Raw genomic sequence first — 22,968 nt, 5'->3', positions numbered from 1 at the left:
TAACCTTAGAACATCCGCAGGCGTCGGAGTGGATCCGGAAAGTTTTGCTAGCAGTTCCCTTGCGCGTCAGTAGGCGGCGTCGTGCGGCTCCGCGTCCGTCGCTTCCATCATATACGCCGAGATGACGTCACGAAGACTACTTAGGCACCACCCATGCGCGCTGACGTCAGTTCTTTCTTTTTCCGAGCCAGTAAGCGTAGATTCGGTTAGAGCAAGTACCCTAGTCACTTTTTTACTATCTTTTTTGAGACTTTTGTCTCCTGTTGGTCTTCTCTGGTGCGTAGGGATGCCCGGTTAAGTCCTGTGGGGCTTGCCGTCGCAACATGTCGGTGGCGGACCCCCACAACATTTGTCTTTACTACTTGGAGCGCGACCACGACTCCCGGTCCTGTCTGGACTGTCGGGCCATGGCCCCGAAGGCCTTGAGTGAGCAGAGCCGGAAGTTGCTTGAAGTTCGGCACTCATCCCAGCACCGTTTGCGGTCTAGGGGCCGCTCTCGTGAACACTCGCAGGACCACCATCACCGCTCCTCGGGCTCCAAGTCTTCGCCCTCTGATTCGGGTAAACTACGACAGAAAAAGAAGTCGAAGAAGCGTTGTCTCTCTCCGACGTCCCCCCCGTCGGTCCTCGGATGCGGACGAGGGGGAGCGGGGTTCTGCCCCCATGGCTCCTTCGGAGCCTGGGAGTCCTGCGGCCTACCCGCCTTAACCGGGTCTGTCGGCGAGAAAAGCCAGGGTAGACCGATCAATGCCTTGATGGGCTTCCCTGCTTGGGGCGAGAAAATGTGGACGCGGGCCCGCACCTGCAAGGCCACCTGCAGTCTCTCCGCCACTCTGGAACCCAATAGTTCCCTCTCTCAAATCTCCCTGGACCGGATGTATGACATTACAACGCATGCTTTTACATCGCATGCCTTTACAACGCGGTTTTTACAATGCATGCCTTTACAACGCATAGTGCTTTGGGGCGCTGGATAGTGAATTGTTTAATTTACTATTCCAACTCCAGTCCCCGTGGATAGTAGGGAAGGTGTTGGATAGTACATTAAACCTATTCCCTATCCTAGAGCACCCCCCAGCGCAATGCGTTGTAATGGTTTGCGTTGTAAAAGTTGCGTCGTAAAGGCACTGCGTGGTAAAGGATGTTCCCCCCCTGGACCAACTAAGCCACCCCACTGGCACTCTCTAGTTGGTTGTGGCCAGGACCTGCCCCAAGGCCATCCAGATGTCTCTGGCCTTGGCTGTCTCACAGAGTGGGGGGCAGTAGCCCCAGGCCCGTAGTACCCGTAGTACCTGTTGACCACTCTCCTTCTCCTCCATGCAGTTCCAAACTGCCACCGGTCCTCCCACCTGGGGTCCGCACCCTCAGGCTGACCAGCCGTCCGGGGCGAGGCTCTCCTCCCCCTACCTCTCCTTCTGGGTTTCCGCCCCCTCCTCCTATGCGGGGCACTCTCAGAACACCACCCTCTCCCCAGTCCAGGGCCTTGACCCGGCAACTGCTCCACTAACCCAGGGTCTAAACCCTTAGGCTGCACCAGTGCCAGGGGCGAGTCCTCCCTCCCCCTGCACCCCCTCCCAGAGTTCCGCACCCTCCCAACTGGAGAAGCACCCTTGGAAGACAATTCTGGGGGGACACTGCTTACAGGTGTCCCACCCGCCAGGTCAGGCAGTACCTGTCCCTGGCCTCCCAACCCAGGATCTAAGCCCTGTGGCTGAGCCGGTGCCAGAGGTTCCTCCCTCTGCACCCCTTCTAGAGTTGCGCACCCTCCCACCTGGCAAAGGACCCCTGGAAGTCAACTTGGTGGGGACCCTGACTACAGGTGTCCCACCCTCCAGGTCAGGCAGTCCCTGACCTGGCATCCCAGCCCAGGATCTAAACCCCGCGACTGAGCAGACCCCAGAACCTCGGGAGCTCTGATTACAGACGCCACTGGTTCTCCTGACACTAGGGGCTCTCCTTCAATGGATGGCCTATCAGGACAGCCTAGGCTCCCAACCCTAGGCCCCCTTCTGGAACTCTCCAGGCCCTGGGACTGTGGTTGGGGTACCTCGGGACACCTCCCTGTCTCACTCCTTCCTGTAGATAGGACGTGAGACCCTACAACCCTCTCACTAACCCGGGTCCTGGCAGAGCTACTCTGCACCTCTCCCGCCTTGCTGGGTCAGAAGATCCCTACACCACTCCCTTCAGGATCACTCCCCAATGCCCTCACAGACTCTCTGGCACTCACCCAGAGGTCTGCCTCCCGTGGAAGCTCCGTGGGGTCAGAGAACCCACACTGCAACAGGTGGCGGCGCAACCTTGGGAAACAATTCCTTAGCATATGCTCCTTGATAACTACATGGAACTGCCCTTCCCAATCATTCACTGCGCTACCCACCACCCAATCCTCCAATGCAGTCCAACACACATCCTGACTATGGTGTCCTCATTTGCTACTGGCGCCTCCGCCCTATCAACTTTTTCCTCCTCATCAGTATCACCACCCTCCAGGGTTATGGACTGGAAACCCTCACTCTCAGAGTCCTCCTCCTGGTCTTTACCAAATCCACCCTTTAGATATGAGGAGGGGTAATCGGAAAGGTCCCCCAGGGCTCTAAGGGTCCCCCCCCCCCCTCCTGAGGGCCTCATAGAGAAACAACTTTCTGCGAATGTTGCCTACTGGGTGTAAACCTCTCTCTGCAGAAATACATCAACTCCTGCTCTGTGTACTCCCCAAGGTCATCCTCATGGTAGGTTAACCCCATCCTGGCGAGATACACGCGGGACACACCACCCATAGTGCAACAGGGGAACACAATTCAAAACCACCACTTTCAAGTGGAAAGCACAATCAGGAAAAACAATAATCCCCAAAACCTGTGATTACTTTAAATGCTCAGTTTGCAGTGCAACCCGTTGTCGCTGTGGTACTCAGCAAACACAAGTCCTATCCCACCGCTGCCACCAATGTTAGAACTGGGTAGCGTGGTGCAGAGCGGGCGGGCTAAACTCCGGAGGAAATGTGTAAAGCATCCACGCAGCACACACAGGCGACACACAAGCCACAATACAAAAAGAGACCACACCAGTTTGGGTGAAAATTGTATGTGTATTCTAAGATAAACACATCAGAAGGGAATCACAGGTGCAGAAAAACTGTTCACAGGGGGACTATATACAGGGCAGCGCCAATCGGGCCGCTGCCAGAACCATCATGAGTCCACGAATAAATGATAGTCCATCAATAAATACATAACAGCCAATACCTTCTGGCAAGATCATGAACTGGGCACTGTTTCACAATCACACACGCACGGCGCTGCAGGCTTCCGCTCCTATTCCCCTGGCACCTTGAATATAGCGCTTGCGAGGCACTAGGTCCCACTAGAAGCTTCAGGGACAGAAGATAGTGTACTACGTCTGGTAATCAGGAAAATAGTGCCCACCAGGAGCTAGAGTGCAGGCAGAGCAGCACAGTCACTTCAAATATGGCGCTCACCAGGCGCTAGGTGACTCACAGTTCCCGGGGTCCCACCCGTGGGAGTAGCGCCCATGCTCCTCACGAGGCGATAGGGCAGCAGAGCAGGCAGGCCAGGCTGGGCAAGATCAGCAGACAGTGGGCACTCATCAGTACAGGACAGCAGCTCCTAGAAGCAGTCATCTCCCATAAAGTGGCACTCCTCCTGACATAGCAGTCTTCACTCCAGTAAAGGCTCTCACTGGCCCTGTGGACAGCAGAGGTGTACAGATGGGCTCAGAGGCCAGCACACAGGCCCATGCGGCGGTACCTCCTGGCAGAGTGTTCCCTCTCAATCCAGTCCACCTTCAGTCTGAGCACATGGCATCTTTACTGCTCTACATAGACACCCCTCCTTCCACCTACCAGAAAGAGCTGGAAGCTTCTAGAAGGCTCCTGGCAGTTCCAGCCTCAACTGTCACTGGGGGAAGTGTAGAGCTCCTTGTCACTTTAAACACTAGACCGCCAACCCACCTCAGGCAGGCGGCACAAGCAGACAGAAATGGCGTCCACTTTCAAAGTGACATTTTACAAAGGTGCATTTCTACAATGGTGGAATTACAGGTGCGTACACCATTGCATCACATTTAACATTTGTATTTCACATTCATCAACATGACATGTTGATTCCCACAAAAGCGAAACAATTCAGGAAAAAGGGCCAAGTCCAACAGCCATCGAGCGCATTCCTGGGCCAGAAGTAGGATGTGGTTGTTATTCCCACTACTTTCTGGTCCCCGAGAAGAACAAGGGGGGGCTTGCGTCCCATCTTGGACCTCAGGAACGTCAATCGCTTCCTCCGGAAGGTGAAGTTCAAGATGTTGACTCTGGCTCAGGTCTTGGCTGCCCTCGACCCTGGAGACTGGATGGTAGCGTTGCACTTGCAGGACTCCTATTTTCCCATCTCCGGCCAGCCCACCGGCGTTTCCTGCGGTTCACGGTAGGCCAGGAGCATTTTCAATTTGCCGTGCTCCCCTTCGGCCTTACCAGTGCCCCAGGGTATTCACAAAAGTGATGGCCGTGGTCGCAGCTCAGCTGTGCAGGTCAGGGGTGTCAGTCTTCCCCTACCTCGACGACTGGCTGTTGAATGCGGGCTCGCCCCAGGCAGCTGTCACCCACCTCCAGCCTACGGCTGACCTCCTGCATTTGCTGGGGTTCTCCATCAACGTGCCAAAGTCGCACCTGAGTCCCTCTCAGAAACTGCCCTTCATCGGAGCGGTTGTGGATTCAACGCGGTTTCGGGTTTATCCTCCCGAACAGTGAGTCCGGGATATTCAGGCTATGATTCCCATCTTTCAGCCTCTATCCCGGGTTTCAGTCAGGATGACCCTCCGGCTCCTGGGCCTGATGGCCTCCTGCATCCTGCTAGTGCAACATGCCAGATGACATATGCGGGCTCTGCAGTGGGAGCTGAAGTTCCAGTGGTTGCAGCATCAGGGCAACCTGTCCGATCATGTCCAGGTCTCGGAGGGCACTGTACTAACAGTGGTTGCTCACAAATCGCGATTGGGTCAATGGCAGATCCCTCTCCCTTCCCCAACCAGAGCACACAGTGGTGACAGATGCGTCCCTCCTGGGATGGGGAGGCCACTTGGGAGAGGCGGAGATCAGAGGCCTCTGGTCTCCGGCGGAGTTCCGGCTCCATATCAATCTTTTGGAGCTTCGGGCGATCCGACTTGCACTGAAGGCATTCCTTCCCTCTGTCCGGGGAAGTGTAGTGCAGGTGTTCACGGACAACACCACCGCATGTGGTATTGCAACAAACAGGGCGGGGTGGGGTCGTGGACCCTATGTCAGGAGGCTCTGTGTCTCTGGACATGGCTGGAACATCAAGGCATTACCTTGGTGGTTCAACACCTGGCCGGTTCTCTGACCGCCAGGGCGGACGAACTCAACCGCCAGTGCTTGATGGATCAAGAATGGCATCTGAACTCGGACGTGGTGCAAGGTCTCTTTCTGCAGTGGGGAGAGCCTTGGTTAGATCTATTCGCCACCGAAGAGAACGCGCAATGTCATCAGTTCTGCACGTTGGAATTTCCAAGGCGGCACTCGCTCGGCGACGCTTTTCATCGCGAGTGGAGCTGCGGTCTGTTGTACGCCTTTCCGCCTATACCACTTCTGCCCAGATTGCTGAAGAAGATTCGGCACGACCGGGCCCAAGTCATCGTTGTGGCTCCGGATCGGGCACGAAGATACTTGTATCCCGAGCTACTCAACATGGCGTTCGATCCCCCGATCCGACTGCCTCTTCGGGAGGATCTTCTGTCGCAGCAGCAGGGGACGTTCCTCCACCCTAACCTGTCGAGCCTCCATCTCCATGCGTGGAGATTGAGCGGCGGCAGTTGACAGCTTTCGATCTTCCTCCCGAAGTCTGTGATGTTCAAAGTAACATCCTCAGCACACCCTTTAATGGGGAACAACTGTTCGGCAGCACAGTCGACGATAAGTTGAACCAACTGAAAAATGGAAAATGAGACTACAAGGTCAATGGGAGCCCTGCAATTCAGGGGGATGAGAAGGGGAGTACCTCAAAGTAGACCAGCAGGCAGGGGTAACAACCAACCAGCAACATCTCACCAAGCCTTCAGCCAAGGCTTCCAAGGGGGAAACCAGGGTCAGCAACAGCAGACATGGCAATGCCAACCTAGGGGCCAGTTCTTTCGTGGGCGCACAAGAGGACGAGGTAGCACACCCAAGGGAGGCCAACAGCCCGTCTCCAAGTGACTTCACAATAATTTCAAAGCACACCCAGACAACATCCACAAGGGCGTGTCATAACAAAACAACCAAAAAACTGTCAGTCCCTCCAACATGCAACACCAGTAGGAGGCAGGATAAAAGACTTCCACCAGGAGTGGAGGGACATAACCATAGACAAGTGGATACTAAACATCATAAAGCACGGCTATTGTATAGATCTACAAAGACAACCCCCAAACAGAAAGCCAAACGAAAAGATTCACTCAAGAAGAGAACAATCGCAATAGTTACAGGAAACAAAGGAACTTCTAGACAAACGAGCCATAGAAAAGGTACCAGCACATCAGAGAGGGAAGGGGGTTTACTCCACTTACTTTCTCGTACCAAAGCCACTTTTGCTTAATTACTCTCCACCACCTCATCCACCTCCCTTCCTCACCACCGCCGCCTTCCTCACATCATAGTGACACAGGAGCCCTTACTCCCCATGGTTTTCACAGTTTGATACTGGGGATCAGGGGAAGGAGGCGACGTTGATCAGCAGCCCACAGATCCATGGAACAACTATGACATAGACCCTCCCGCGGATAATGACCCAGACGATCACCCCCAGATGATGCAACATCCTTTCAAGAACTTATAGATAGTGCAGCTGCGTATCACCAGATCCCCTTGCACAACGACCCCACAGAGGATAATTTCCTCTTTGAAACATTCTCCTCTACTAGTAGAGCATGCCAGTATCTGCCCATGCTAAAAGGGATGCTCCGTCACTCACATTACATCTTTAAAGATCCAGTATGAGTACACAGTATTAACCACATGTAGATAAAAAATACAAAGCTGCATCCTCAGATCCACCTCACATTAAAGGACAACTTCCCCCAGACTCCCTGGTGGTATCTAATGCCAGCAGAAAAGCTAACTTTCAGACATCAGAAGATGCCCCTCCACATGACAGAGTCTAAACTTGTTGATGTTTTGGGGAAAAGGGTGGCAATGGAGTAATTCCTCCAAAGTCTTCCTGAGGAGTACAAATAAGGGGCCATCAAGTTGTACAGGAGGGTAAATTAATATTAAATAACTACATCAGATGTGCCCTTGATTCCGCGTACATAGTCTCCGGGGCATAAATACAAGCATATTACTACATAGACACACTTGGCTACGTATATCAGGCTTTAAGCCAGAGGTTCAGCAGGCACTCCTTAATGTCCCTTTTGACCAGCAACATCTGTTTGGTCCCCAAGTGGACACAGAGGTTGCCAAATCAATGGGGGCACCACAAATCCCCTCTCCTAGTGGTTCCTTTCGACGCCCCACATATAAACAGGTCTAAAAAGCAATATCATCAACTGCCTCTACTTCTTTTTAAAGCAACAACATCACATTCCCCGTCAAGAGGATATTACAGGGGCACATACAGGGAATAATTCCAAAGGGCATGCAAAGGGTTCCTCCACTTGTAGCTCACCCTCCAATTCCAAACAGTGACTCACTTTTCATTCCCCCCGACCACTCAGCATCAGTGGGGGAAACGACTGCAAGGTTTCTTCTCCAACTGGAAAACCATAACAACAGACCAGTGGGTTTTAGAAATTATCCAACATGGTTATTGCCTGAAGATCATCAAAACACCCCCAAACATTTCACCTCACAGGCACATACTTTCCAAACAGCACCAAACCCTGCTCAAACAGGAAGTACATACTCTATTGCAGGAAGGAGCCATAGAGCCAGATAATCTAACACATTAGGGTCAGGAGTATACTCTTATTACTGCCGCATTCCACAAAAAGACTGTTCACTTCAGCCCATATTTGACCTCAGACCTCTAAATCAATACATCCTGTCAGAGCACTTTCATATGGTGACTCTTCATGATGTAGTTCCTCTTTCACAACAGGGCAACTTTATGTCTGTACTAGACTTAAAGAATGCTTACTTTCACATTCCAGTACATCCAGCTCACAGAAAATGCCTCAGGTTTGTCACAGAAGGAACACATTATCAATTCAAAGCGCTTCCATTTGGGGTCATTACTGCACCCAAGTGTTAACCAAATGTCTGGCAGTAGTTGCAGCACATCTACTCAGACGGAGTATTCATATCTTCCAGTATCTGGACGATTGGTTAGTCAAAGCCAGTACGCATTAGTTGTGCCTACAACCTTCTCAGACCACTATACAACTTCTTCATCTATTGGGTTTTACAATCAACATACAGAAATCACATCTTCAGCCTTCACAGATTCAACCTTACCTAGAGGCTATTCACAACACACAGTTAGAGTTAGTCTACACAAATGCGGGCAGGTTTCACTTCATCACAGAACTGCTACACCAATTTCACTCTAATCAACACATAACAGTCAAAATAGTTCAACGATTTATGGGCATGATTGCATCTTGTATTGCAATAGTGCCACATGCAAGACTACATATGCGTCCATTGCAAGAATGTCTAGTGAGTCAATATTCTCTGTCACAGGGTCATTGACAAGATCTAGTGTTGATAGACCGCTGCACAGATCACTTTCTGCAGTTGCAAAATACACAGAACGTATAAAAATGGCAGTCACTCCTCCACCCTGTTCCCCAGACCATTCTCACAGCGACGCATCCCTTACAGGATGGGGTGCACATCTAGAGAATCTCAAAGTTTAGGGTCTCTGGGACACCAAAAATCTGAGTCTCTACATCAACTATCTAGAGCTTCAAGCAGATCACCTAGCATTGAAATAATTTCTAGTCAACATCGAAGGTAAAGTTGTCTTCGTCCGGACGGACAACACAACAGCCATGCTCTAGTTACAAAAACAGGGGGACACACTCTCTACAGTTATCAGGCCTATCTCAGATGGTTTGGCTTTAGGCTGTACATCACAACATTCATCTGTTAGCAGAGCATCTTTCAAGGATGAACAACGATTTTGCCAACCTCCTCAGCAGGATGCAGCAACAAGTCCACAAGTGGGAACACAGGTGGGGGTTTCCACAGATAAACCTCTTCGCAACCGCAGACAACACAAAATGCCCAAACTTTGCCTCCAGGCTTCCACACCCAAGGGCAGTGCTCTATGGTGAACTGGTCAGAGATATTTGCCTACGCTTTTCCACCTCTCCCTCTTATTGCATTTGTGGTTCTAAAGCTCAGACAAACGTCTTGCACCTTCATTCTCATTGCTCCCACTTTCTCTCGACATCTATGGTTCACCACACTACTAAAACTTTCATTAGTTCCACACGAGTATCTAGCCCTCAGTCCGGATCTTCTCACTCATAACCATTGATAGGGTCAGGCACCCTAATCCAAAGGAACCCAACCTTGCGATTTGGCTACTGAGGTCATAGAATTTGGTTACTTAAATCTCCCACCAGAATGTATGACCATTCTCAAAGAGGCACATAAACCTACAACCAGAGCATGTTACGCTTTAAAGTGGAAAAGATTTGTCTTCTACTGTTGTGGTAAACACATTGACCCGTTTAATGCAACTGTTCAAAACATGGTCTGCTATCTACTATATTTGCAGACTTCTGGACTAGCGTGTGCTTCAATACACCTACATCTAGCTGTAGTAGCAGCCTACCTGCACACTAGACAACATCTATCATTGTTTAAGGTACTAGTTCTTAGGGGATTCACGGAAGGCCTTAAAGCAGTAATTCCACCCAGGATTCCCCCTGCACCTGCTTGGAATCTCAACATTGTACTTACCAAACTTATCGGTCCACCATTTGAACCCTTAAATAATTGCCCCCTCCAATTCCTATCTTGGAAGGTAGCTTTTTAGTAGCCATCACCTCATTTAGATGTGTCAGTGAACTCCAGGCACTACCCTTGGAAGAACCCTTCTTCCAGGTACATAGGGATAGGGTAGTACTTCAATCTAACCCAAAATTCCTTCCAAAGGTACTTTCTACCTTTCAGCTAAAATCAGTCAGTTAAATTACCTGTCTTCTTTCCACAGCCTGATTCAGTTACATAAAGAGCCCTTCGTACACTAGATGTTAAAGGAGCTTTAATGTATTATATTAGCAGAACTACAGAGTTTTGTCAAACTAAACAACTCTTTGTAGTTTTTTCAGCCCCTCACATAGGACAGCCCAAATCTAAATCAGGTATCTCTAGATAAATAATTAAATGCATTTACATGTTACTTCAAAGCTAAAAGAACTGTGTCCACTCCCCCTAGAGCACACTCTACTCGTAAGATAGGAGCATATATAACTATTCTGGGCAATATACCAACAGCTGAAATGTGTAAAGCGGCTACATGGTCAACCTCAAACACTTTCACTAAACATTACTGTGGTGATGATTTAGCACACCAACAAGTTAAAGTAGGACTAGCAGTGCTATGTACTCTTTTTCCAACAATTGTAACATCCATAGGTTAACCACCGCTTTTTGGAGGGCACTGCTTTATAGTCTAGGCAAAGCATGTGTCTCTACAATTACATATGTCTTTGAAAGGATTATGATACTTACCCTGTAAGCATCTGTTTGTGGCATGTACAGCTGTAGATTCACATGCACCTCCCCTCCTCCCCAGACACCTGTGGCCGTTGCAGTACCTAGCTGCACTATCATAACCAGGGTCATCTTTTTAGTAACACTTACTTATATGCCATCCTCACCCGATTGCGGGAAAACAATCCAACAATAGAGTCAATGTCCATGCTCAATATCACGGAGAGGAGGAGTAACTTTACCTCAAGACTCTAAAGACTTCTTTGAAGAAAAACAACTTGCACACAGCCTGACTCAACACTAGATGGCAGGAGTATGCAAAGTATGTCAATCTACAGCACTACATGCCACTGCCATGGACAGATGCTTATAGGGTAAGTAACATAATTCTTTTTGAAAAAGGATGAAGGAACGAAGTGAAGGAACTGACAGTAAGGCAAGAATAGGAGAGTGCCAAAGATTGACAATTAGTATGGTGGGGGAATGAAAACTGGATTGGATGTATGGGCATCAAAGATAAATTGAGAGGCAAAGGGTGGGAGTCGTAATGTCTGTCAATAGTAATAGAAATTAACCAAAATAACAGGTATTGAAATAGAGCTCATTGTATAGCAGTGAGGGATGATGGGGAAGTGAGAGGAGAAATTGTATATACGAATTATAGATCAGATTCTGAGAAACAAGTGAATATGAAGGGATTCCAACATAAAGTGAGGCGCAGTAGTCATAGCAGGAAATGATATGAATGGAGATGAGCATGTTAGTAACTTTCTAGGTGGGAAACCATTGCATTTTCCTAAAGTTGTAAAATATTCTACTTTCAAAAGAAGCCACTAAAACAAATTTGTTTAGAGAAGAAAAAAAGGAGGGGGGTCATGGATAACCCCATAATTGCAAGCTAAGGAAGATAGTTGTAAGGAAGTCGGAGTGAAGAAGTATAGAAAATGGGGGAGAACAAGCATACGGGAAAGAAAAACAAATTATTTAGTGGACTTACTGTGAACTGAGTGGGAGAACATCCAGTACAGGATTGTGGTGAGACAGATGGCGACTGAAGCACTGAGGACATGGTTAAATGAAAAGAATGGAAGCTTGATCTAACAATCAAACGGGGAAAAATGCTCCAGTCCAACATATCTGTACAGCACTGTTGTTCATTTTGATATTCCTTACATTTTCAAAGTTACAAGTTGTAGGTGGGTTCCTCCCTCTCAACATGAATAGGAAAGGGGATCCAGGTTCGTTAAAATAGTGCTTAGTTGGCAATGTGAACTTAAATGCACATGGTCACATCAAGGGGTCTGTCAGACAGCCATATGGGCTACTAATCATGACTTTAGAGCTCATTTTAACACTTTTTTCCCCATAAACTGCCTTGTTGATACTTGCTTACCACTAGTTACCAGTAGGACAGAGCATGGTCTAAGCTTAAGGAAAAGCAGATGGTGTGATTTAACAGAAAAGGCTCCTAATATTTGCAGTACCCACCCTTTTGCTAACAGATAAATCAAGAACAAACTGAGGTTGAAGGAATTTGGAGTGAGAGGTGCCAACCCACCCCTATCAAAGGGCTGCTGTACCTGATCTTGGAATACTTGACTATCTGCCAGTAAATCATCCCACACTTCACCCTGAGTAATCAATTTAGGCTTGATTACCTTTATACAGAGAGTCAGAGCTTTGACACAGCACATGTATGTAGAATAATCGTAGGCGCCAGACCAAAAACTTCAAAACTCTCATGTCACTTGTTGGCGGTGCTGGCTTCAGAATGATGCCTGAAGTGGGGCCAGGTGAAGTCACCAAAGCCATATAGAGCCTGCCCCAGTGCAACAATGTCAGTTCTTTGTTTTCCACACCTTTGACCAGGACCTGGAGCTCACTACCTCCTGAGAGTCATCAGGCTTTCCTCACAATAAATTTCTTCACAAAAAGTGCAGTGCTATGTCGCTTCCATGGCTGCCTGTTTTTATGCCCTGCGGGGACTACAAGCGACAGATTTCCATCACTGACCCCATTACATCTATCTGTAGTGCTTGGGGTCGGCCTGTGAATCCCTACAATGCGACTATTGCCTCAATATGAACCCAAAGGCCATTAAGGAAAGAGAGGCAAAACTCTTCAGAGCTCGGCTACACAACAAGAAAAGGAGCTGTCTTTGTCGATCAAGTCCCTAGTTATGGTCTCCTTCTTCACAGATCATGAAGAAGAAGCATATTAAGCACAAAAAGCAGTTAGGAAGAGGTAAGTCCCCCAAACAACCCTGGCCTTCGACAGGATCTTTATTCTCAGAGACCTAGCTAGTCAAAATAGGGCCCACTGACCTAGCTCCAGATGGCTCATGCTTCTCAGCCAGACCCGACCTTCGAGCCTCTCATACCAACTCCATCGACGCCAGCCTTTCAACTGGATCCATTCGGTTCACAGAAATCAGAGTTCCCAGTGGCATACCCATCCTTCTTGGAATTCCAGATGTTTCTTAGCGCGTTTTTTAACACAGTTATCGCAAGGGTATCAAATCCATTAGGAACACCATACCATTTAGGCCTCCTGGGTTCATGCTTATGGTGCCCTACAGCATCAGGCCAGTGGCCCCGATGCTGATTATAGTTTTTACACCAGCAGCCAACTACTTGAATCAGCCATCAACGCCGTGGCAATTGTTGCCACATAAGCCATCGATGTGGCCTCCACCACCGAAGGTACATTCTGACTCATCAGCACCGCCTTTCCCTTCTGCTGAGCTTCTCGCTCAGCATAGTTCCAGACAAGAAGCTCATAGGTTAATGGCAGGAGAAAACTACAACCTTGGATACATGGCATCTTTGGCTCAGATTATGATCATTTAGAGTTTTACCACGGTGGACATGAGCTGGTTGACAATCCTTACAAAATTCCTAGGTTATCCTATGCAAGTGTCATGGGCACCTCACCAGAGATACAAATGAAGTTTCCTGCTGGACCAGCAAAGCCAGCAGTCATGTCCCTCCATTCTGTGGTCAAGAAGATGCCAGAGGTTCTCAAATGGCAGCTTCCCTCTTTTGAGATGTGTTGAAAATAACCACCGTTAGCGCAGTATTCCCCCCAAACAGTATGCCCTTCACTTTCCTGTTTTTGCTGAACTCGTTTTTGTTGGCATTGGGACTCTGTGCACTTTACCACTGCTAACCAGTGGTACAGTGTCTGTGCTCTCCAGTCCAAACATAGTAAAATTGGTATTCACACAAATGCCACATTTAATTTACTTATAAATCCCTAGTAAATGGTACTATTTGTACCCAGGACATGGAAATTAAATCTTTCAAGTGTGCTGCAGCACTCATTTTGCCACTCACTAAAGTAGCATTGCAAAAGTGTCTCCATCCTCCCACTGCAGCCTGTAGTGCAGTTTTAAACTGGCTTTTCCACCTAGCAAAATAAACCTTTTGCCAGGCCTAAAACTTCTTTAAATACTTATGTAACCCCTAAGATAGGCCCTAAAACCTCATTGGGCAGGGTACATGCTGTTTAAAAACTGGGACATATGCACTTACGTTTTACATGTCCTGGCAGTGGAAACACTCCCAAAATAGTTTTTCCCTGTAGCAAAGCTACCTCTCCAACAGACTAACATAGTACACTTGTCAAGTCATAACTTCAATTATGGAGCAGATAAATATTTATTCCAATCATATGAGTTGTAATTTGAAACCCTCTTTAATGGTAAAGTCAAATTTTTAATTACTATTCCGAAAATTCAACTTTTAGAAAGTTGGCATTTTTATGCCCCGACCAAATGTGCCTTTCTGTTAGCGTCCAGAGTCACATGACTGTGAATGGTTGTCCAGGGTGTGATTTGTATTCCTTTCAGACATGGGGGCCAAAAAATCCTTGGGTGTCAGGCAGGGTGTTCGCTTCAGTGCAGGATGGCCAGGGGGTTTCACTTAGCCCCTCATGGTCTTCAAAGGGTAGCCTGAGGTCTGTGCCCACCCCCTTTCTGACTTCTAAGGCTGCCTGCCCTGTCACTGACAAGTACAACTCACACCTAGGCCTGTATGCCTTTGTCCACCTAAACAGATTGCAGCCAAACCCAGGTAATTGGGAAGGTTAGAGAAAAGGGCATCCACCACCCACAGGGGATGTACGTCATGACAACGCGGGCTTTTACACCGCGCTGCCATTACGACGCATCCATTACAATGCAAGTCGTTACAACGACTTGCACTGGATTTTGGAATAGTATGATTTACTATTCCAACTCCAGCCTACGCAACAGTAGGGAAGGTGTTGGAATAGTAAATCTACTATTCCTTAGTCTCTAGCGCCATCCAGCGCAAGTCGTTGTAACGACTTGTGTTGTAATGGCAGCGTCGTAATGGCAGCGCGGTGTAAAGCCCGCGTTGTCATGGCTGTCTCCCCCCACAGGCTGGCACGGGGTGTGGGAATGCAGCCTCCGAACCGCTCAATGGAATACTTCTGGACCTGTGAAGATTCAGAAGAAGGACTGCTTTGCTGTCTGAAGAAAGGAAACTGGATCGGCTTGCTTTGCTCCCAGGATCTCCAGACATGACTCCAAGGGTAAGTTTGCTGACCTCCTGTTAAGGTACAGGGCGACAACAAGCTTCCTGAGACTTTCCCTGCAAATGCCCAGCGGACAAGCTCCAACTGGACCTGCCTGAGCCCTACTGCTGGCCTCTGCTCGAGTCATTTCTGATTCTCTAGGAGTGTCCCACCAGATCCTGGACCCTTGGCTTTCATGAGTGTATTCCTCGACTGCCAAATACTGAGTTTCGGCTGAAAATACCCATTTCTTTGGGCTCTTAAGATGACTCTTTAAGTCAGCGCCAAATCAAGGGCCTATCGCCAATACAAACCTCCAGCTGCAACCTGCTCTTCATGCCAACAACGGTCTCTTTGTTGCTTCCACCAAAGTAAATCTCTGGCAGAGGCTCCTTGCGTGGACTTGAACTGTGTGACAGGTTAACTCTTCATCAGGGCGAACCTGGTCCCTGTGTGTGACCTGCGCTCCATCCTGGTTGGCCTGGACCTATGACTTTGACTGGGTTCAGCATGACCAGATAACTGTGTGTGGCGCTTTGTGCTTTTCAGAGCTATTTTCACTTGAAACTTCAAAATGTATAACTCCAGTTCTACTGATGGGATTTGTGCTTTAAACATTGCCTCAAAGTTAAGCCTGACTGCTTTTTGTACGAGCTATCCGGGATTTAAGCACAGGTTTATTTGGTGACTTTTGAGGTTCACCCTGACAAGTATTGTGTTGATAATTCGACTGGGGCTCTCACCCCTCTCAACTAATAACCCAGTTGCTTAAAAAACAAAATCAAATGTCCTCACTGACGTACTCCTTCTGGCTCAGCCAGCCTCAGAGCCCTTCAACAATGCCTTACTGGACCCGGGCTTAGCAGCATGGGAGAAGCCATCCTTTGCTACTGCGGTCAACCGCCTAGTGCCACGGCGCTACCATCCCACTACCAGGGACCAGCCCTTTCTCTTTACCTTCCCTTCACCAGATAGTTTGATTGTCCAAGCTTCTTGTTCATCAAGGCAGTCACAAGAAACATTCCCCACATTCCCGTCGGATAGGGAATCCAAGCGGCTTGAAGCATGGGGGAAGATCTTCTCAGCAGGCAGCATGGCCCTGAGGTCTTTAAATGCAAACAGCCTGCTGACTCGTTACACGCATGCCCTTCTGGGTATGGCCCCATTGATGGTGCCTCATGTACCTGAAGACCTCAGGGAGCATTTTCAAGAGGTTCTTTCAAACAGACAGAACTTGTATAGGCAACTTATTAAGTCAAGCCGAGACATAGCTGATTCTGTGGCCCGAGCTATGGATACTAAGGTCTCCATCAGATGTCATGCAGAACATCGGGCTTTTCCACAGCTTAATGTATTTGCAATTTGTTGGTGCAAAATTGTATGGGGAAAATGTTGATGCAGCAATCTAACATTCAAGACCAACAAAGCTATAACCCACTTGTTGTGTCTCCAGCAACCCCAGAGGGATTTCGGGCAAGTTAGCGATTCACCAGAGGTTTCTCCTTTAGCCAAAGGCACCCTTATCACTCTCGGATGCAGCAGTCCCAGAAGTTGCTGCTCCGTCAATACAGAGCCAGAGCCAAAGGAAAGGGTTGCTGATCCGCCCAGAAACCCTCCTACTCCTCTTCTTCCATTTTACACCCAGGAAAGCAGTCTTAATTATCTGTCCCTAACACGCTTGGATCCATTAGGGACGGGTGTCCGCCTTTCTGCAGGTCTGGGCTGGTAGCCCATTACTTCGGCCCTGTTGTTCCTTCAAATAGTGGAAAGAGGCTATATCCACCCCTTCCTTCATGGCTCACCCTGTCCTACCCCCTCCTTTCTCTTGCACTTCAGATCACCTGGCCGTACTACAGCAGGAGGTGGCAGCACTCCTCAAGAATGGAGTGGAGGGGGAAGTGCCAGAACAAGAAAGAGGCCAAGGATACTACTTCCGAAACGTTCTAGTGGCGAAGAAAAATGGTGGTCTACTCCTGATCTTGGACCTCAGGGAGTTGAAGTTCTTCCTTAAAAAGGAACGTTCAAGATGCTGACCCTAGCTTAGGTGTTAATGGTATTGGAAGCTGGATGTCTGGGTGTTGCTGGACCTGCAGGATGCGTCCTTCCAGATCCCAACCCTTTGGTCCCACCTGTGAAGTACTTGCGTTTTGTTGTGGGTTCTATGCATTACCAGTTTGTAATACTCCCTTTTGGATTAACGCCGGCACCTCAAGTTGATGGTGGTGGCTCCAGCCAACCTCAAGAGGCCGGGCATTTCTATCTTCCCGTACCTGGACGAATGGCTAATCAAAGCTGGTTCGCCAGAGATGGCTATGCGCCATTTGCAGTCGACAACGTCCCTGCTATGTGACCTGGGCTTTTCCATTATTAAGCCCAAATCTCACCTATAGCCCTCCAAACGATTTTCCACACCTTTCCTCTGCCTCAGATGAACAATGACTTTCAAGAAATGGTCCAATTTTTCCAGCAAGGCGTGTGACCCTAAGATTCATGGGTTTGCCAGCTTCCTGTATTCTCATAGTCACACACACAGCATATGAGGGCTCTGCAGTGGGGCCGCCGCAGGAGGTGGATACAATATGGGGAACACCTGTCAGAGTCCATCATGATCTCCCCCTGCACTGGGTGTGGTTTGGTGGGGGAACGAGGTGAACCTAACCTGTGGGATGGCCTTTACTCCCCCTCCAGCCGTGGCTACGGTAATGACAGATTCCCCCACCCTAGTGTGGGGATTCCATCTGGAGGAACAGGAGATCAGAGGCCTCTGGTAGAACAGGTCCTTCCAATCAGCCTGTTGGAACTGTGGGAAATTCAGCTGGGACTCAAGGCCTTTCTCCCCTCTGTTTGTCCAGATCCTGATAGAAAACACAACAGTTGTGTGGTACATGAACAAGCAAGGGGGAGTTGGGACTCACCTCCTTTGTATGGAAGTATTGAGTTTATGGTCTTGGGCACACAGTCAAGGGATCTGGATTTCCAGCAATCTCCTAGCGGGGTCTCTGAATGTCAGAGCCAACAGCCTGAGCCAGTGTTATCTTGCTGCTCACAAGTGTCATCCTCTACCAGAGGTAGTCCAGGACATCCTTTCTCAGTGAGGCACATCTCAGGTGGATTTGTTCGCCTCATCAGAGAATGCTCAGTGAAAGCTGTTCTGTGCCCTTCAGTAATGGTTGATGGTAGCCATAGTGGATGATTGTTCCCCCTCCATACCCTTGATTCCTCTGGTTCTGAGGAAGATTCTCCTTGACCGAGCCAAAGTAATTCTCAAAGCCCCGGATTGGACAAGAAGGGGGTTGTACACAGACATTCAGTGCTTCTCCCTATGTCATTCAGACATAGGGAGTTGCCATTCAGACCAGTCAGACTCTCCCAGTTGGAGGGGCTGGTATGGCACCCCAATATCCAGAGGCTCCACCTAAAAGCCTGGAGATTGAGCTGGGACATCTGAGCTCTTTTCAGTTACCACCAGAGGTTTTCAGCATCATCCTTTCAGTGTGACCCCCCTCCACTAAGTCAGTCTTATCTGGCAGACAGAACAACTTTGTTGTGGAGTGCTCGGACAGCTGTGCCAATCCCTTGCAGGCCACATTATCTCAGGTCCTTCAGATTACACTGTCCCTTGCACCTAAGGGTTCTACTGTTGATGCTACCAAGGGGTATATAGCAGCGTTTTCGGCATTTCTCTATCTGCCTGAGCAGATAGAGAAATGCTGTTTAAGTATCCAAAAGTTTTGCGTTTTATTAAGGGGTTGGCTAATTGCATCCTCCAACTCCCTTTGTTGTGCCTCACTGGGACCTTAATTTAGTTCTATCTTTTCTTATGGGGACTCCTTTTGAACCACTTCATAGTTGCTCTCTGATGTTAACTTTGAAAACAGTGTTTTGCTGGCTGTCACATCTGCCAGCAGAACGAGTGTGTTGAGTTCTCATCCTCCCTTCACTACCTTTTTTCCAGACGAGTTAGTATTGCGAACCAGTGTTCCTTTCCTGCCAAAGGTGGTTACATCCTCCTTCCACCTTGGACAGTCTGTCACCCATCCAACCTTTTATACCCTTCACCTTCTCATTAAGGAGGAGGAGTGGTTGCACAAGTTGCATACTGTGCAGAGGTCAACTACTACCTAGCCCCCAACAAGCATTGGAAATGCAATAGGTCTCGCATTAGAAAAGTTGGAGCTATTGGTTTTGTAAATGACAAATTTTTTTATGTGTTGGTCTTGAAAATAGCAAAATTAATAGCTTTGTCATTTACAATGCCAATACTTTTAACTTTTTCAAATGTGACACCTATAGCATTTGTAATGCAACATGTTTTGTATGTACGTGACTTACATGTATTCATATAACAAATACAAATGGCTTTTAATTTTTTAAAATAATTAATACTTAAATAAAAGTTCTTGTAATTTATAATTGCAATAGCTTAAACTATTGTAAATAACTTTTGTGAAGAATATGTTCAGTGTATTTTATTGTGACGAAAATGCCAGAACAGAGGTGAAATATTAATTGATTTTACAAATAGCAATGGCTTTTAATTTTTTTTCGAATAATTAATACTTAAATGAAAGTTATTGTAATTTATAAAGGCACTAGCTTAAAGTAAATCCTCAAAAAACAAGCATTGGGGATTATTAATCAAACAAAGATGCAAGCACAGTGTGAGGGTGAGGGGGCAACGCAGGGGGCAGGATTACAAACGCCACGGGAGAGGGGAGCAATTGGAGTGCGGCGGAAGCATCAAAGGGCTGGGAATGCGTGGGGGGAAGGGGCACAACACGGTGACATGGAGCAAGCTGGCACTGCGCGCGTTCAAGCTTGCAGCCAGGGAAAACAGGGGTAGCAATTTGAAAAGCCCCTGTACAAAATGCCGAGCAAGCTCGACCTAAAAAGATGAGGCAAATTAGTATGCTGCCGCCATGACTATGAAGTAGGGGCCGCCATGCTTGTGCCGGGTGCGGCTGGCTGAGTGGTGGAGAAAGTTGATATGGGCGAGACCCGCAGAACCAAAGAAAGGCACAAGGCTGCCATTGTAAAAGTTAAAACCTGGCATGGTGCTGGGAGGTCGCGGTCACATGATGTTTTTGCTGCACGGCGACTGTTGATACATCTCGGTGTACTGTGTGTGTGTGCAGTGTTTCTGCTCCTACCTGGCGTAGACACGCGCTCTAAGGTGGTGGGGGGAGGGGAGGTGAGGCGAGGAGAGGCACCCAGAATGGCCATCACGTGCGTGCAACAGCTATAAAGAGCGTGCAAGGGATAAATCCTAATCTTAATGGTGGAGAAAGTTGATTTGCGCAAGCCGGCCAGAACCAGAGAAAGGCACGCAGCCGCCATTGTAAAAGTTAAAGCCTGGCATGGCGCTGGGAGCTCGCAGGTCACGTGATGTTTTCACTGCATTGCAACTGTTAATAATGTCGGGAGCAAAACAGCAGTGACCTCGGAAGGGTGGTGGGGGCTTGGAGCAGGATTGTAAAAGTTAAAGCCTGGCATGGCGCAGGGAGGCCACGGCTCACATGATGTTTTTGTCACATAGCAACTGTTAATTATGTTGGGACAAAACAGCAGTCACCGCGGTGGGGACGGAAACATGCTAGAAATGACAAGCAGGGAGAGAATAAAACAGATGTGGAGAAGAGAAGGGGTTTACGCAGGAAGAGGGGAAGTAGGACACTGCAAGGCGAGGAAAGAACATCAGAAGATGAGAAAGAGGGGTGGGGAGAACAGAAGGAGATGAGGACGGATAAGCCATGCTGTGGGGAGGGGGAGGGGGGAAGATAAACGCGAGACACGGCCTGGCGGCCGTGAAAGTGAAAGTACGGCCGGCCGTGAATAATTAGGGGAGGAGAAATGCCTGAGGCAGAGCGCACGCTGGGGGAAGCTTGTGGGAGGGAGGCTGGTGGCTTTGATGCGTGCACGAGCTTTTCACGGGCACTGCATGAAATCGCCGTTTGGTTAAGCTCTGGTTAAGCCCCTATATCTCGCGCCAGCAATGCGCAAGCGCATTAGCAGGCGAGACCTAAAAAGGACATTCATCTGGATGAACAGCTCTTCTTGGGATACTGTGGTGCCAAGAAGGGCAAATCAGTAGAGAAAATAACTCTTTCGAGGTAGAAAATACTTTGCATCAATACCTGCTACACTTTGGCTAAGACAGAACCTCCAGAGGGGATCAGGGCCATATCACTAGGGCCAAATCTCCTCTTCAACTTTGGCAAGAGGGGTCCCAATCGCAGACATCTTCAAAGCAGTCACATGGTCATCACTGCACACCTTTGCCAAGCATTACTGCCTGGAATCAGAAGCCCACAGAGATGGTTACTTTGACAGAACTGTCCTGCAGGATTTTCTTATATAACCATCCATCAACCCTCCTCCTACATGAGTAATGCTTGGTAATCTATTCTACAGTTGAGGAATTTGTAGGTAGAATTATCCATCAGAAGAAAATGGTCCTTAAAGGTCTTTCTGATGGATACTCTACCTGCAGATTCCTCACCCGGGGTTGTATGACATTACCACGCCTTCCTTTACCATGTACGTCTTTGCATTGCAGATTTTTCAACGCATACCACTACCACACATTTACATCTACTCACATTAGAAACACCTTCACCAGGCCTTTCACTGCAAAACATAATTTTACCATACTTACTGTTTCTGAGACATCCTTTCCACAGTGTAACACTGCCACCTACTGTTCAAAAATTATACATTAATTGTTAATACATTTTTTACTGCATTTGTCATTTACTGGTTTGGTACTCTTTAAAAATGTTATATTTTTAGGGGGAGGACCCCCCTCCCCAGCCCCCTTTTTTAATTACCCTCAAATGCATGGATTTGTTTTGCGCTGTAAAGACTTGCATGCCAGCAGTCTTTACAATGTAAAAATGTGTGGAAAATATAATACGAAGTAAAAACTTCAGAGTAAACGTTCTTCCCCCTCACCCATCCGCCTCCCAGTTTGATGGATTGTTATAGGGACAGTTAATAAGATTCCAAATACACACATTTTGGCATTGCACTACTCTCGCCTCGAAGGCTTGGAAACAATGGATGATAACTGATTGTCACCAATCTGATCCTACAAACTATACAAAATACGTCCCGGGGGGGCAGCCTTAGTGAGGCTTGGATGTCGGAGTGCCCCTACATTCTATGCTCCACGTGTCCCGATTAAAGCTCGTTCTTCCAAAAATTATTCTCTCGTCTTGGATATACGATTCCGTCCACGTCTCCGAAGTTAGGCATGTGGCGCAATCTCCCCCATTGGATGATGGGAGGGCAAGACGCGACAGACCGTTCACTTGACCTGCTTGTCACACCAAGACGGAAGGCGGAACCCCAAATGCACAAAGAAGAGAAGCTAGGAGAGGATGGGTGGATTTGGACTACATCAAACACAAGGGAAAGAGGAGAAGGTGCCCGGGAACTACAGGCTGTGGGGACGGGAGCGACGCTGAAACCCCAGCACCGTAGGCAGGACCCCCGGATTCCTGACCGACCCTGGAGAATCGAGATAGCAGGAAAAGAACCAACTCCGGTTCCTGCACGCCGACAGACCCTTTCTTCCCGCCACGCTTCTGGAGGGGTGTGGCTTTGTCAGGTGTGTCGATGACTCCTAAACCGAGGCGATGAACGGGATGGCAACACTTAAAAGGGAGGTGTTGGACCTGGCCCTTTTGGCAGGTTCACCCCTAAACTTTTTGCTTTTTCCTAGCCTGTTTCTGGACCCTGGTGGTAGTGATTTT

The 22,968-nt window shown here is 48.4% G+C and overlaps 2 protein-coding genes across 2 annotated transcripts in view; one reads left to right on the top strand and one right to left on the bottom strand.

The window, feature by feature from the left end:
* TTI1 (TELO2 interacting protein 1) overlaps positions 1-22,968 on the top strand; it is a 209,776-nt gene that overhangs the window by 93,107 nt on the left and 93,701 nt on the right. The gene's annotated exons all lie outside the window — the stretch shown is intronic.
* LOC144766984 (uncharacterized) overlaps positions 1-22,968 on the bottom strand; it is a 36,865-nt gene that overhangs the window by 200 nt on the left and 13,697 nt on the right. The gene's annotated exons all lie outside the window — the stretch shown is intronic.

Source organism: Lissotriton helveticus, chromosome 7, assembly GCF_964261635.1.
Source record: "Lissotriton helveticus chromosome 7, aLisHel1.1, whole genome shotgun sequence".
Classification (NCBI taxonomy): Eukaryota; Metazoa; Chordata; class Amphibia; order Caudata; family Salamandridae; genus Lissotriton; species Lissotriton helveticus.
The sequence above is the reverse complement of the archived record's forward strand: the minus strand, read 5'-3'. Positions and strand labels throughout refer to the sequence as shown.